Source organism: Grampus griseus, assembly GCF_964374135.1.
Source record: "Grampus griseus genome assembly, chromosome: X".
Lineage (NCBI taxonomy): Eukaryota > Metazoa > Chordata > Mammalia > Artiodactyla > Delphinidae > Grampus > Grampus griseus.
This window is the reverse complement of record NC_138999.1, coordinates 53,664,442-53,681,828: the sequence shown is the minus strand read 5'-3', so window position 1 is coordinate 53,681,828 and position 17,387 is coordinate 53,664,442.

Sequence of the window (17,387 nt, the reverse complement as noted above, 5' to 3'; positions counted from 1 at the left end):
TTTGCAAATCATATATCTGATAATAATGTAGCATCCAGAATATATAAAGCAGGTTTACAACTTAACAACAGAAAGACAACCCAATTTTTTAAAATGGGCAAAATATTTGAATAGATATTTCTCCAAAAAAGGTATACAGAGGCCAAACAAGCACTTGAAAACGTGCTCAACATCATTAGTCATCAGGGAAATGCAAATCAAAACCACAATAAGGTCTTTTTTAACTGAAAAATCTCATTTAATTTTATTTTAAAGAGTAATGCATTTGCATAAAAATGTACTAATTCTAACTTGAACACTAAATTTTGTACCAATCCTAGTAGACATGGCTCCCAATTCCAGGAATAACCACTTAGCATCTTTTCTATGCTGGAGAAAAGAGAGATGATATCAGCAGAAAATGAAGTAGAAACAACAGAAGCTTCATAATGCAGATTATGATTTCCTTGGTTAAATAGTTGTTCACATTTCTCCAGGTTCTTAAATGGCTTTAGAAATCTCAGACTTCACTCAGGATGGTACAGTGACTTCCCTCTGTGTCCATGCATCCTGTGCTTATTTCAGCTATGACATTTATACCTACCTAAAATTCCATGTTTATCTGTACATCTCTTCCACTAGCAGGTGAATTCCTTGAAAGTTAAGACTTTGTTTTTCTTTTTTTAAAAGTTGAAGTATAGTTAATTTACTATATTACATTATTTTCAGGTTTACAACATAGTGAATCAATATCTTTATAGATTATACTACGTTTAATGTTACTGCAAAATAATGGTTATTATTTTGTGCTGTACAGTATATACTTGTAGTGTATTTATTTTATACATAGTAGTTTGTCCTTAATCCCATACCCCTATCTTGCTCCTCCTCCCTTCCCTCTCCCCACTAGTAACCACTAGTTTGCTTTCTATATCTGTGAGTCTGTTTCTGTTTTGTTATATACATTCGTTTTATTTTTATATTCCACATAGAAGTGATAACAGGGTATTTGGCTTTCTCTGTCTGACTTACTTTACTAAGCATAATACTCTCTAGGTCCATCCACGTTGTTGCAAATGGCAGAATTTCATTCTTTCTATGGCTGTGTGATATTCCAGTGTGTGTGTGTGTGTGTGTGTGTGTGTGTGTATCACATCTTCTTTATCCATTCATATGTTAATGGACATTTAGGTTGCTTCCATGTACTGGCTATTGTAAATAATGCTGCTATGAAAATGGCAGTGCATGTATCTTTTCAAATTACTATTTTCAATTCCTTTGGATATAGAGCCAGCAGTAGAATTGCTGGATCATATGGTAGTTCTAGTTTTAGTTTTTTGGAGAACCTCCATACTTTTTCTCACAGTGGTTGCACCAATTGACAATCCCACCAACAGTGTACTAGTGTTCCCTTTTCTCCACATTCTCACCAACATTTGTAACTTGTGGACTTTGATGATAGCCATTCTGAAAAGTGTGAGGTGTTATCTCTTTGTGGTTTTGATTTGCATTTCTCTAATGATTAGTGATGTTGAACATTTTTTCATGTGCCTGTTGGCCATGTGTATCTTTGGATAAGTGTCTACTCAGTTCTTCTGCCCGTTTTTTATTGGGTTGTTTTTTTCATATTGAGTTGTAAGAGCTTTTCACATATTTTTATATTAACCCCTTATCAGTCATATCATTTGCAAATATATTCTCTAATTCAGTAGTTTGTCTTTTCATTTTGTTGATAGTTTCCTTTACTGCACAAAAGTTTTTAAGATTAATTAGGTCCCATTTGATTATTTTTACTTTTATTTATTTATTTTTTGCCTTAGTAAACAGAGCAAAACCTATATTGCTATGCTTTATGACAAATAGTGTTCTGCCTAAGTCCTCTTCTAGGAGTCTGATGGTTTCAGGTCTTACATTTAGTTCTTTTATCCATTTTGAGTTTATTTTTATATGCGATATGAAGAAGTGTTCTAATCTCATTCTTTTACATGTAGCTGTCTTGTTTATCCAGCACCCCTTAATGAAGAGATTGTCTTTTCTCCATTGTATATTCTTGCCTCCTTTTTCTTAGGTTAATTGACCATAAGTGTGTGGGTTTATCTTGGGGTTATCTATTTTGTTCCATTGATCTATATGTCTGTTTTTGTGCTATTATCACACTTTTTTGATTACTGTAGTTTGTACTATAGTCTGAACTCAGGGAGCATGATACCCCAGTTTTTTTTTTCTTAAGATCACTTTGGATATTAATCTCCTGTAAGCAGCATACAGATAGGTCATTTTTAAAAATCCAATCAACCACCCTATGTCTTTTTATATTTTTTTGGTTGAAAATTATTTTATTTTATTTTTTCACTTTTACTGAAATATAATTAACAAACAGCACTGTATATGTTCAAGGGGTACAGTATAATGACTTGACACACATATACTGAAAATGATTACCACAAGAAGTTTGGCTAACACTCATCACCTCATATAGTTATAAAAAATGTTTTTTCCTTGTGAGAACTTTTACTATTTGCTCTCTTAGAAACTATCAAATATACCACACAGCAATATTACCTATAGTCATCATGTTTTATATTACATCCCGAATACTTACTTATTTTATAACTGTACATGTATTCCGTTTTAGCATCTTCATCCAATTCCCCCAATCCAATCCTCTGTCTCAAGTAACCAGAAATCAGATCTCTTTTTCCATGAATTTGGTTTCATTAATTTTTAGCTTCCACATATAAGTGAGATTATTTCTCTGTCTGACTTATTTCACTTAGCACAAAGCCCTCAAGATCCATCTGTGTTGTCACAAATAACAGGGTTTCCTTCTTTTTTTATGGCTAAGTAATATTCATTGTAGATATGTACCACATTTTTATTATCCATTCATCTATCTGTGAAAGCTTAGGTTGCTTTCATTCCTTAGCAATTGTAAATAAGGCTGCTAGGGGTGTAGCTATTTTTTCAAGTTAGTGTTTTTGTATTCTTTTTTTAACATCTTAATGCAGTAAGATTGCTCTACCAAGTTGTCTTAGTTTCTGCTGTATAACAAAGTGAATCAGATATATGTACACATATGTTACATATGCTCTCTATCTTGCATCTCCCTCCCACACTCCCTATCCCACACCTCTAAGTGGTCACAAAGAACTGAGCTGATCTCCCTGTGCTATGCAGCTGCTTCCCACTAGCTATCTATTTTACATTTGGTAGTGTATACATGTCAATGCTACTCTCTCACTTCGTCCCAGATTATACTTCCCCACCCCATGTCCTCAACTCCTTTCACTATGTCTGCGTCTTTATTCCTGTCCTGTCCCTAGGTTATTTTTTTAAACATCTTTATTGGAGTATAATTGCTTTACAATGCTGTGTTAGGTTCTGCTTTATAACAAAGTGAATCAGTTATACATATACATATGTTCCCCTATCTCTTCCTTCTTTAGTCTCCCTCCCTCACACCCTCCCTGTGTCACCCGTCTAGGTGGTCACAAAGCACCGAGCTGATCTCCCTGTGCTATGTGCCTGCTTCCCACTAGCTTTCTATTTTACGTTTGGTAGTATATATATATGTCCATGCCACTCTCTCACTTTGTCAGCTTACACTTCCCCCTCCCCTTATCCTCAAGTCCATTCTCTAGTAAGTCTGTGTCTTTATTCCTGTCTTACCCCTAGGTTCTGCATGACATTTTTTCCCTTAAATTCCATATATATGTGTTAGCATACGGTATTTGTCTTTCTCTTTCTGACTTACTTCATTCTGTATGACAGACTCTAAGTCCATCCACCGCATTACAAATAGCTCAATTTCGTTTCTTTTTATGGCTGAGTAATATTGCATTGTATACATGTGCCACATCTTCTTTATACACTCATCCGATGATAGACACTTAGGTTGTTTCCATCTCCTGGCTATTGTAAATAGAGCTGCAATGAACATTTTGGTACTTGATCCTTTTTGAATTATGGTTTTATCAGGGTATATGCCCAGTAGTGGAATTGCTGAGTCATATGGTAGTTCTATTTGTAGTTTCTTTTTTTTTTTTTTTTTTTGCGGTACGCGGGCCTCTCACTGTTGTGGCCTCTCCCATTGCAGAGCACAGGCTCCGGACGCACAGGTTCCGGATGCACAGGCTCAGTGACCATGGCTCAGGGGCAGAGCTGCTCCACGGAATGTGGGATCTTCCTGGACCAGGGCACAAACCCATGTCCCCTGTATCAGCAGGCAGACTCTCAACCACTGCGCCGTGAGGGAAGCCCTATTTGTAGTTTTTTAAGGAACCTCCATACTGTTCTCCATAGTGGCTGTACCAATTCACATACCCACCAGCAGTGCAAGAGTGTTCCCTTTCCTCCACACCCTCACCAGCACTTATTGTTTCTAGATGTTTTGATGATGACTATTCTGACTGGTGTGAGATGATGTCTCATTGTAGTTTTCAGTTGCAATTCCCTAATGATTAACAATGCTGAGCATTCTTTCATGTGTTTGTTGGCAGTCCGTATATCTCCTTTGGAGAAATGTCTATTTAGGTCTTCTGCCCATTTTTGGATTGGGTTTTTGGTTTTTTTTTTTAATTATTGAGCTGCATGAGCTGCTTGTAAATTTTGGATATTAATCCTTTGTCAGTTGCTTTATTTGCAAATATTTTCTCCATTCTGAGTGTTGTCTATTGGTCTTTTTTATGGTTTCTTTTGCTGTGCAAAAGCTTTTAAGTTTCATTAGGTCCCATTTGTTTATTTTTGTTTATTTCCATTTCTCTAGGAGGTGGGTCAAAAAGGATCTTGCTGTGATTTATGTCATAGAGTGTTCTGCCTATGATTTCCTCTAAGAGTTTGATAGTTTCTGGCCTTACATTTAAGTTTTGAATCCATTTTGAGCTTATTTTTGTGTATGGTGTTAGGGAGTGATCTAATCTCATACTTTTACATGTGCCTGTCTAGTTTTCATAGCACCACTTATTGAAGAGGCAGTCCTTTCTGCACTGTACATTCCTGCCTCCTTTATCAAAGATAAGGTGACCATCTGTGCGTGGGTTTATCTTTGGGCTTTCTATCCTGATCCATTGGTCTATATTTCTGTTTTTGTGCCAGTACCATACTGTCTTGATTACTGTAGCTTTGTAGTATAGTCTGAAGTCAGGGAGACTGATTCCTCCAGCTCCGTTTTTCTTTCTCAAAATTGCTTTGGCTATTCGGGGTCTTTTGTGTTTCCATACAAATTGTGAAATTTTTTGTTCTAGTTCTATGAAAAATGCCAGTGGTAGTTTGATAGGGATTGTGTTGAATCTGTAGATTGCTTTGGGTAGTAGAGTCATTTTCACAATGCTGATTCTTCCAATCCAAGAACATGGTATATCTCTCCATCTATGTGTATCATCTTTAACTTCTTTCATCAGTGTCTTATAACCTTCTGCATACAGGTCTTTTGTCTCCTTAGGTAGGTTTATTGCTAGATATTTTATTCTTTTTGTTGCAATGGTAAATGGGACTGTTTTCTTGATTTCACTTTCAGATTTTTCATCATTACTGTATAGGGATGCCAGAGATTTCTGTGCGTTAATTTTGTATCCTGCTATTTTACCAAATTCCTTGATTAGCTCTACTAGTTTTCTGGTAGCATCTTTAGGATTCTCTATGTATAGTGTCATATCATCTGCAAACAGTGACAGATTTACTTCTCCTTTTCCGATTTGGATTCCATTTACTTCCTTTTCTTCTCTGATTGCTGTGGCTAGAACTCCCCAAACTATGTTGAATAAGAGTAGTGAGAGTGGGCAACCTTGTCTTGTTCCTGATCTTAGTGGAAATACTTTCAGTTTTTCACCATTGAGGATGATGTTGGCTGTGGGTTTGTCATATATGGCCTTTATTATGTTGAGGAAAGTTCCCTCTATGCTTACTTTCTGGAGAGTTTTTATCATAAATGGGAGTTGAATTTTGTCAAAAATTTTCTCTGCATCTATTGAGATGACCATATGGTTTTTCTCCTTCAATTAGTTAATATGGTGTATCACATTGATTGAATTGCGTATATTGAAGAATGTTGCATTCCTGGAATAAACCCCACTTGATCATGGAGTATGATCCTTTTAGTGTGCTGTTGGATTCTGTTTGCTAGTATTTTGTTGAGGATTTTTGCATGTATGTTCATCAGTGTTATTGGCCTGTAGTTTTCTTTTTTTGTGACATCCTTGTCTGGTTTTGGTATCAGGGTGATGGTGGCCTTGTAGAATGAGTTTGGGAGTGTTCCTCCCTCTGCTATATGTTGGAAGATTTTGAGAAGTATAGGTGTTAGCTCTTCTCTAAATGTTTGATAGAATTCACCTGTGAAACCATCTGGTCCTGGGCTTTTGTTTGTTGCAAGATTTTTAATCAGAGTTTCAATTTCAGTGCTTGTTATTGCTCTGTTCATATTTTCTATTTCTTCCTGATTTGGTCTTGGCAGGTTGTGCATTTCTGAGAATTTGTCCATTTCTTCAATGTTGTCCATTTTGTTGGCATAGAGTTTCTTGTAGTAATCTCTCATGATTTTTTTTATTTATGCAGTGTCAATTGTTACTTCTCCTTTTTCATTTCTAATTCTATTGATTTGACTCTTCTCCCTTTTTTTCTTGATGAGTCTGGCTAATGGATTATCAATTTTGTTTATCTTCTCAAAGAACCAGCTTTTAGTTTTATTGTTCTTTTCTATTGTTTCATTCATTTCTTTTTCATTTGTTTCTGATCTGATTTTATGATTTCTTTCCTTCTGCTAACTTTGGGGGTTTTTTGTTCTTCTTTCTCTAACTGCTCTACAAGTTTAGGTAGGTTGTTTATTCGAGATGTTTTCTGTTTCTTAAGGTAGGATTGTATGGCTATAAACTTCCCTCTTAGAACTGATTATGCTGCATCCCATAGGTTTTGGGTCGTAGTGTCTCCATTGTCTTTGTTTCTAGGAATTTTTTGATTTCCTCTTTGATTTCTTCAGTGATCACTTCGTTATTAAGTAGTGCATTGTTTAGCCTCCATGTGTTTGTATTTTTTACAGATTTTTTCCTGTAATTGATATGTAGTCTCATAACGTTGTGGTCTGAAAAGATACTTGATATGATTTCAATTTTCTTAAATTTACCAAGGCTTGATTTGTGACCCAAGATATGATCTATCCTGGAGAATGTTCCATGAGCACTTGAGAAAAATGTGTATTCTGTTGTTTTTCTATGGAATGTCCTATAAATATCAATTAAGTCCATCTTGTTTAATGTATCATTTAAAGCTTGTGTTTCCTTATTCATTATCATTTCAGAGGATCTGTCCATTGGTGAAAGTGGGGTGTTAAAGTCCCCTACTATGAATGTGTTACTGTCGATTTCCCCTTTTATGGCTGTTAGTATTTGCCTTATATATTGATGTGCTCCTATGTTAGGTGCATAAATATTTACAATTGTTATATCTTCTTCTTGGATCAATCCCTTGATCATTATGTAGGGTCCTTCTTTGTCTCTTCTAATAGTCTTTATTTTAAAGTCTATTTTGTCTGATATGAGAATTGCTAGTCCAGATTTCTTTTGGTTTCTATTTGCATGGAATATGTTTTTCCATCCCCTTACTTTCAGTCTGTATGTGTCTCTAGGTCTGAAGTGGGTCTCTTGTAGACAGCATATATATGGGTCTTGTTTTTGTATCCATTCAACCAGTCTCTGTCTTTTGGTGGGAGCATTTAATCCATTTATATTTAAGGGAATTATTGATATGCATGTTCCTATTCCCATTTTCTTAATTGTTCTAGGCTTGTTATTAAAGGTCTTTTCCTTGTCTTGTCCCTAGTTTCTTCAAAACCATTTCATTTTCTTAGATTCCATATATATGTGTTAGCATAGGGTATTTGTTTTTCTCTTTCTGACTTACTTCACTCTGTATGACAGACTCTGAGTCCATCCACCTCACTGCAAATAACTCAATTTCGTTTCTTTTTATGGCTGAGCCATGTTCCATTGAATATATGTGCCACATCTTCTTTACCCATTCTATTCTATTCTGTCGATAGACACTTAGGTTGCTTCCGTGTCCTGGCTATTGTAAATAGTTCTGCAATGAACATTATGGTAAATGACTATTTTTGAATTACGGTTTTCCAGGGTAGATGCCCAGTAGTGGGATTGCTGGGTCATATATTAGTTCTATTTTTAGATATTTAAGGAATCTCCATACCATTCTAAATAGTGGCTGTATCAGTTTAAATTCCCACCAACAGTACAAGAGAGTACCCTTTTCTCCACCCCCTCTCCAGCATTTATTGTTTGTAGATTTTTAGATGATGGCCATTCTGACTGGTGTGAGTTGACACCTCATCATAATTTTGCTTTGCATTTCTCTAATGATTAGTCATGTTAAGCATCCTTTCATATGTTTTTTGGCCATCTGTATTCCTTGTTTGGAGAAATGTCTATTTAGGTCTTCTGCCTAGTTTTGTATTGGGTTGTTTGCCATTGCAACAAAAAGAATAAAATATGTCAGAATAAACCTAGCTAAGGAGACAAAATACCTGTATGCAAAAAATATAAGACTCTGATGAAAGAAATTAAAGATGTTACAAATAGCTGGAGAAATATACCATGTTCTGGATTGGAAGAATCAACATTGTGAAAATGAACATACTACCCAAAGCAATCTACAGATTCAATGCAATCTCTATCAAACTACCAATGTAATTTTTCACAGCACCAGAACAAAGAATTTCACAATTTGTTTGGAAACACAGAAGACTCCAAAGAGGCAAAGCAATCTTGAGAAAGAAAAACGGAGCCGGAGCAATCAGGCCACCTGTCTTCAGACTATACTACAAAGCTACAGTAATCAAGACAGCATGGTACTGGCACAGAAACAGACATATAGATCAATGGAACAGAGAAAAAACGATGCACATATTGTCACCTTGTCTTTGATAAAGGAGGCAGGAATATACAATGGAGAAAGGACACTCTCTTCAATAAGTGGTACTGGGAGAACTGGGCAGCTACATGTAAAAGAATGAAATTAGAACACTTCCTAACACTATACAGAAAAATAAACTCAAAATGGTTTAAAGACTAAAATGTCAGGTCTAACACTATAAAACTCTTAGAGGAAAACATAGGAAGAACACCCTGCATAATCTCAGCAAGATCCTTTTTGCCCCACCTCCTAGAGGAATGGAAATTAAAACAAAAATAAACAAATGGGACCTATTGAAACTTAAATCCTTTGCACAGAAAAGGAAACCATAAACAAGATGGAAAAAATACCCTTCAGAATGGGAGAAAATATTTGCAAATGAAGTAACTGACAAAGGATTAATCTCCAAGATAAACAAGCAGCCCATGCAGCTCAATATCACACTATATATTTTATTTTTTTAATTTTTTTAAAAAATTCTGCCTTTTAAAAAAAACTTTTTAAACAACTTATTGGACTATAATTGTTTTACAATGGTGTGTTAGTTTCTGCTTTATAACAAAGTGAATCAGCTATACATATACAATATCCACATATCTCCTCCTTCTGACGTCTCCATTCCACAAGCCCTATCCCACCACTCTAGGTGGTCACAAAACACTGAGCTGATCTTCATGTGCTATGAAGCTGCTTCTCACTAGCTAACTATTTTACATTTGGTAGTATATAAAAGTCCATGACCCTCTCACTTCGTCCCAACTTACCCTTCCTCCTTCCCCCATCCTCAAGTCCATTCTCTAGGTCTGCATCTTTATTCCTGTCCAGCCTCTAGGTTCTTCAGAACGATTTTCTTTCTTTCTTTTTTTAGATTCCATATATATGTGTTAGCATACAGTATTTACTTTTCTCTTTCTGACTTACTTCACTCTGTCTTACAGTCTCTAGGTCCATCCACCTCACCACAAATAACTCAATTTCGTTTCTTTTTATGGCTGAGTAGTATTCCATTGTATATATGTGCCACATCTTCTTTATCCATTCATCCGATGATGGACACTTAGGTTGCATCCATGTACTGGCTATTGTAAATAGAGCTGCAATGAACATTGTGGTACATGACTCTTTTTGAATTATGGTTTTCTCAGGGTATATGCCCAGTAGTGGGATTGCTGGGTCCTATGGGAGTTCTATTTATAGTTTTTTAAGGAACCTCCATACTGTTCTCCATAGTGCCTTACCAATTTACATTTCCAACAAGAGTGCAAGAGGGTTCCCTGTTCTCCACACGCTCTCCAGCATTTATTTTTTGTAGATTTTTTGATGATGGCCATTTTGACTGATGCGAGGCAATACCTCATTGCAGTGTTGATTTGCATTTCTATAATGGTTAGTGTTGTTGAGCAGCCTTTCATGTGTTTGTTGGCAATCTGTATGTCTTCCTTGGAGAAATCTGTTATAGGTTTTCAGCCAATTTTTGGTTTGGGTTGTTTGCTTTTTTGATATTGAGCTGCTTGTAAATTTTGGAGATTAATCCTTTTCCAGTTGCTTCATTTGTAAATATTTTCTTCTATTCTGAGGGGTTTTTTTGTCTTGTTTATGGTTTCCGTTGCTGTGCAAAAGCTTTGAAGTTTCATTAAGTCCTATTTGTGTATTTTTTTAAATTTCCATTTTTCTAGGAGGTGGGTCAAAAAGGACCTTGCTGTGAGTTATGTCATACCGTGTTCTGCCTATGTTTTCCTTTAAGAGTTTTATAGCGTCTGGACTTACATTTGAATTCATTTTGAGTTTGTTTTTGTGTATGGTGTTAGGGAGTGTTCTAATTTCATTCTTTTACATGTAATTGTCCAGTTTTCCAAACGCCACTTATTACAGAGGATGTCTTTTTTCTGTTTTGTATTCTTGCCTACTTTATCAAAAATAAGGTGATCATATGTGCATGGATGTATATATGGGTTTTCTATCCTGTCTCATTGATCTATATTCTCTTTTTGTGCAAATACCATAATGTCTTGATTGCTGTACTTTGTAGTACAGTCTGAAGTCTGGGAGCCTGATTCCTGCAGCTCTTTTTTTCATTCTCAAGATTGCTTTGGGTATTCGGGATCTTTTGTGTTTCCATACAAATTGCGAAATTTTTTGTTCTACTTCTGTGAAAAATGCCATTAGTAGTTTGATAGGGATTACATTGAATCTGTACATTGCTTTAGGTAGTATAGTCATTTTCAAAATTTTGATTTTTCCAACCCAGAACATGGTATATCTCTCCATCTGTTTGTATAAAAATTAATTACTTTCATCAATGTCTTATAGTTTTCTGCATACAGATCTTTTGTCTCCTTAGGTAGGTTTATTCCTAGGTATTTTATTCTTTTTTTTGCAATGGTTAACAGGAGTGTTTCCTTAATTTCTGTTTCAGAATTTTCATCACTATTGTATAGGTGTGCAAGAGATTTCTCTGTATGAAATTTGTATTCTGCTACCTTACCAAATTCATTGATTAGCTCTAGTAGTTTTCTGGTAGCATCTTTAGGATTCTCTAAGTATAATATCATGTCATCTGCAAACAGTGACAGCTTTACTTCTTCTTTTCCGATTTGGATTTCTTTTATTTCTTCTTCTTCTCTGATTGCTGTGGATAAAACTTACAAATCTATTTTGAATAATATTGGTTAGAGTGAATAACCTTGTCTTGTTTCTGATCTAAGAGGAAATGCTTTTAGTGTTTCACCATTGAGAACGATGTTGGCTATGGGTTTTTTATATATGACCTTTACTGTGTTAAGTTCCCTGTATGCCTACTTTCTGGAGGTTTTTTCTTTTTTTTTTTTTTAACATAAATGGGTGTTGAATTTTCCCCAAAGATTTTTCTGCATCTATTGAGATGATCGTATGCTTTTTCTCCTTCAATTTGTTAATATGGTTTATCACATTGATTGATTTGCATGTATTGTAGAATCCTTGCATTCCTGGGATAAACCCCACTTGATCATGGTGTATGATTCTTTTAATGTGCTGTTGGATTCTTTTTGCTAGTATTTTGTTGAGGATTTTTGCATATGTCTTCATCAGTGACACTGGCCTGTGGTTTTCTTTCTTTGTGACATCTTTGGTTTTGGTATCAGGGTGATGGTTGTCTCGTAGAATGAGATTGGGACTGTTCCTCCCTCTGTTTTATTTTGGAAGAGTTTGAGAAGGGTACATGTTAGCTCTTCTCTAAGTGTTTGGTAGAATTCCCTGGTGAAGCCATCAGGTCCTTGGCTTTCTTTTTGTTGGACAATTTTTTTTTATCACAATCTCAATTTCAGTGCTGTGATTGGGCTCTTTATATTTTGTATTTCTTCCTGGCTCAGTCTTGGAACATTGTGCTTTTCTAAGAATTTGTGCATTTTTTCCAGGTTGTCCATTTTATTGGCATATTGTTGCTTGTAGTAATCTCTCATGACCCTTTGTATTTCTGCAGTGTCAGTTGTTACTTCTTCCTTTTCATTTCTAATTCTATTGTTTTCTTTACATCTTTATTGGATTATAATTTCTTTACAATGGTGTGTTAGTTTCTGCTTTATAACAAAGTGAATCAGTTATACATATACATATGTTCCCATATATCTTCCCTCTTGCATCTCCCTCCCTCCCACCCTCCCTATGCCACCCCTCCAGGCAGTCACAAAGCACGAGCTGATCTCCCTGTGCTATGCGGCTGCTTCCCACTAGCTATCTATTTTATATTTGGTAATGTATATATGTCCATGCCACTCTCTCACTTTGTCACAGCTTACCCTTCCCCCTCCCCATATCCTCAAGTCCATTCTCCTGTAGGTCTGTGTCTTTATTCCTCTCTTACCCCTAGTTCTTCATAACATTTTTTTTCTTAGATTCCACATATATGTGTTAGCATACAGTATTTGTCTTTCTCTTTCTGACTTACTTCACTCTGTATGACAGACTCTATGTCCATCCACCTTACTACAATCTAATCCTATTGATTTGAGTCTTCTCCCTTTTTTTCTTATGAGTCTGGCTAATAGTTTTTCAATTTTGTTTATCTTCTCAAAGAACTAGCTTTTAGTTTTATTGATCTTTGCTATCATTTCCTTCATTTCTTTTTCTTTTATTTCTGATCTGATCTTTTCAATTTCTTTCCTTCTGCTAACTTTGGGTATTTTTTGTTCTTCTTTCTCTAATTGCTTTAGGTTCAAGGTTAGGTTGTTTATTTGACATGTTTCTTGTTTCTTGAGGTAGGATTGTATTGCTATAGACTTCCCTCTTAGAACTGCTTTTGCTGCATCCCAGAGGTTTAGGGTCCCTGTGTTTTCATTGTCATTTGTTTCTAGGTATTTTTTGATTTCCTCTTTGATTTCTTCAGTGATCTCTTGGCTATTAAGTAGTGCCTTGTTTAGGCTTCATGGGTTTCTATTTTTTACAGATTTTTTCCTGTAATTGATATCTAGTCTCATAGCACTGTTGTCCGAAAAGACACTTTATACGATTTCTATTTTCTGAAATTTAACAGGCTTGATTTGTGACCCAAGATATTATCTATCCTGGACAATGTTCCATGAGCACTTGAGGAGAAAGTGTATTCTGTTGTTTTTGGATGGAATGTCCTATAAATATCAATTACACCCATCTAGTTTAATATATCATTGAAAGCTTGTTTTTCCTTATTTATTTTCATTTTGGATGATCTGTCCATTGGTGAAAGTGGGGTATTAATGTCCCCTACTATGATTGTGTTACTGTTGATTTCCCCTTTTATGTTTGTTAGCATTTGCCTTATGTATTGAGGTGCTCCTATGTTGGGTGCTTAAATATTTACAATTGTTATATCTTCTTCTTGGATTGATCCTTTGATCATTTTATAGTGTCCTTTTTTGTCTTGTGTCATAGCCTTCATTTTAAAGTCTATTTTGTTTTATATGAGAATTGCTACTCAGCTCCTTTTGATTTCCATTTGTATGGAATAGCTTTTTCCATCTCCTCACTTTCAGTCTGTATGTGTCCCTAGGTCTGAAGGGGGTCTCTTATAGACAGCATATATATCAGTATTGTTTTTGTATCCATTCAGCCAGTCTATGTCTTTTGGTGGAGCATTTAATCCATTTACATTTAAGGTAATTATCAATATGTATGTTCGTATTACCATTTTCTTAATTGTTTTGGGTTTGTTATTATAAGTCTTTTCCTTCTCTTGTGTTTCCTGCCTAGGGAAGTTCCTTTAGCATTTGTTGTAAAGCTGGTTTGCTGGTGCTGAATTCTCTTGGCTTTTGCTTGTCTGTAAAGGTTTAAATTTCTCCGTTGAATCTGAATGAGATCCTTGCTGGGTGGAGTAATCTTGGTTGTAGTTTTTTTCCCTTTCATCATTTTAAATATGTCTTGCCACTCCCTTCTGGTTTACAGAGTTCATGCTGAAAGTTCAGCTGTTAACCTTATGGGGATTCCCTTGTATGTTATTTGTTGCTTTTCCCTTTCTGCTTTTAATATTTTTTCTTCATATTTAATTGTTTGATTAATATGTGTTGTGGCGTTTTTCTCCTTGGATTTATCTTGTATGGGACTCTCTGCATTTCCTGGAATTTGTTGGCTATTTCCTTTCTCATATTAGGGAAGGTTTCAACTATTACCTCTTCAAATATTTTCTTAGTCTCTTTCATGTTCTCTTCTTCTTCTGGGACCCCTGTAATTCGAACGTTGGTATGTTTAATGTTGTCCCAGTGTTCTCTAAGACTGTCCTCAATTCTTTTCATTCTTTTTTCTTTATTCTGCTCTGCAGTAGTTATTTTCACTATTTTTTCTTCCAGGTCACTTATCCGTTCTTCTGCCTCAGTTATTCTGCTATTGATTCCTTCTAGAGAATTTTTAGTTTCATTTATTTTGTTGTTCATAATTGTTTCTTTGCTCTTTAGTTATTCTAGGTCCTTGTTAAATGTTTTTTGTATTTTCTCCACTCTATTTCCAAGATTCTGGATCATCTTTACTATCATTACTCTAAATTATTTTTCAGGTAGACTGCCTATTTCCTCTTCATTTGTTTTGTCTGGTGGGTTTTTACCTTGTTCCTTCATCTGCTGTGTGATTCTCTGTCTTCTCATTTTGCTTAACTTACTGTGTTTGGGGTCTCCTTTTTGCAGGCTGCAGGTTTGTATTCCCGATTTTTGGTTCTTTTTGGTGTCTGCCCCCAATGGCTAAGGTTAATTCAGTGGGTTATGTATGCTTCCTGGTGGCGGGACTAGTGCCTGTGTTCTGGTGGATGAGGCTGGATCTTGTCTTTCTGGTGGGCAGGTCCACATCCGCTCTTGTGTTTTGGGGTGTCTGTGACCTTATTATGATTTTAGGCAGCCTCTCTGCTAATGGGTGGGGTTGTGTTCCTCTCTTTCTAATTGTTTGGCATAGGGTGTCTAGCACTGTACCTTCCTGTTGTTCAGTGCAGCTAAGTCTTAGCATTGAGATGGGGATCTCTGGTAGAGCTTTCGCCATTTGGTAGTACATGGAGTTGGGAGGTGTCTGGTGCACCAATGTCCTGAACTCGGCTCTCCCACTTCAGAAGCACAGTCCTGACACCCAGCTGGAACACCAAGTTCCTGTCAGCCACACAGCCAAGTACGTGGGGGCGTTTCTTGCCTTTTGGGAAGTCTGAGGTCTTCTGCCAACGTCCAATAGGTGTTCTGTAGGAGTTGTTCCACACGTAGATGTATTTCTGATGTATTTGTTGGGAGGAAGGTGGTCTCCACATCTTATTCCTCTGCCACCTTGAAGGTCTCCACCATATGTCTTTTAATTGGAGCATTTAGTTCATTGACACTTCTTTTTTATTTTTATTTTTGCTTTGTTGTGTCTTCATCGCTGCACACGGGTTTTCTCTAATTGTGGCAAGAGTGAGCTACTCTTTGTTCTGGTGCATGGGCTTCTCATTGCAATGGCTTCTTTTGTTGCAGAGCACAGGCTCTAGCCATGTGTGTTTTAGAAGTTGCCATGTGTGGGCTGAGTAGTTGCATTGCTTGGTCTCTAGGGCAGGCAGGTTTCAGTAGATGCAGCTCATTGGCTCTAGAGGGAAGGCTCAGTAGTTGGGGCTCAAGAACTTAGTTGCTGTGTGGCATGTGGGGTCTTTCTGGACCAGGGATTGAACCCATGTCCCCTGCATTGTCAGGTGGATTCTTAACCACTGCACCAGCAGGGAAGTCCCAGTTCTTTGACATTTATTTATTTATTTATTTAGGGCTGTGTTGGGTCTTAGTTTCTGTGCAAGGGCTTTCTCTAGTTGTGGCAAGCGGGGGCCACTCTTCATCAGTGCATGGGCCTCTCACTATCGCAGCCTCTCTCTTTTTGTTATTTTATTTTTTAATTTTTTAATTTTTGAAAAATATTTTTTAACATCTTTATTGGGGTATAATTGCTTTACAATGGTGTATTAGTTTCTGCTTTATAACAAAGCGAGTCAGTTATACATATACATATGTTCCCATATCTCTTCCCTCTTGTATCACGGCCTCTCTTGTTGTGGAGCACAGACTCCAGATGCGCAGGCTCAGTAGTTGTGGCTCACGGGCCTAGTTGCTCTGCACCATGTGGGATCTTCCCAGACCAGGGCTCGAACCCGTGTCCCCTGTATTAGCAGGCAGATTCTCAACCAGTGCGCCACCAGGGAAGCCTCTTCTTTGACATTTAAAAGTAATTATTGATAGATGTGTACTTATTGCAATTTAGTTACCTTTTTTTTGTTTTTTTGTTTTTTGTAGTTCTTCTCTGTTCTTTTCTTCATCTTTCAGTTTCTTCCTTGTGGTTTGATGATTTTCTTTAGTGGTATGCTTGTGTTCCTTTCTCTCTCTACTTTTTTTGTATTTATTGTACGTTTTTGATTTGTGGTTACCATGGGGTTCATATATGTTGACCTATAACTATATCTGCTTGTTTTAAAAATGTAGTCCTTTAAGTTCAAACACATTCTAAAATATCTACCTTTTTTTTTACTCCCTTCCACCACATTCTGTGTTTTAATGTCATATTTTACATCTTCATGTTTATTCCTTAACTGATTACTGTTGTTATAGTGGATTTAAATTTTTTTGGTCATTTAACCTTTGTACTAGCTTATTTAAGTGGATGATCCTCAGCTTTTACTATATGTTTGTCTTTGATACTGGGAGTTTTCCTTTAACATTTCTTTTAGGGTAGGTTTATTATTGATGTACTCTGGCCTGTCTGGGAGGTTCTTTATTTCTCCTTTAATTCTCAATTATAATTTTGCTTGGTACATATCCGAGGTTGCAGGATTCTCCTTCAGCACTTTGAGGATATCATGCCACTCCCTTCTGGCCTGCAAATTTTCTGAAGAAAAATCAGCTGATATTCTTTTGGGGGTTCCCTTTTATATTAGTCTGTTTTTCTCTTGCTGACTTTAGAATTCTCATTTATCTTTAACTTTTGCCATTTTAATTACAGTATGTCTTGGTGAGGGTTTCTTTTCATTCATCTTGGTTGGGACCCTCTGTGATCCT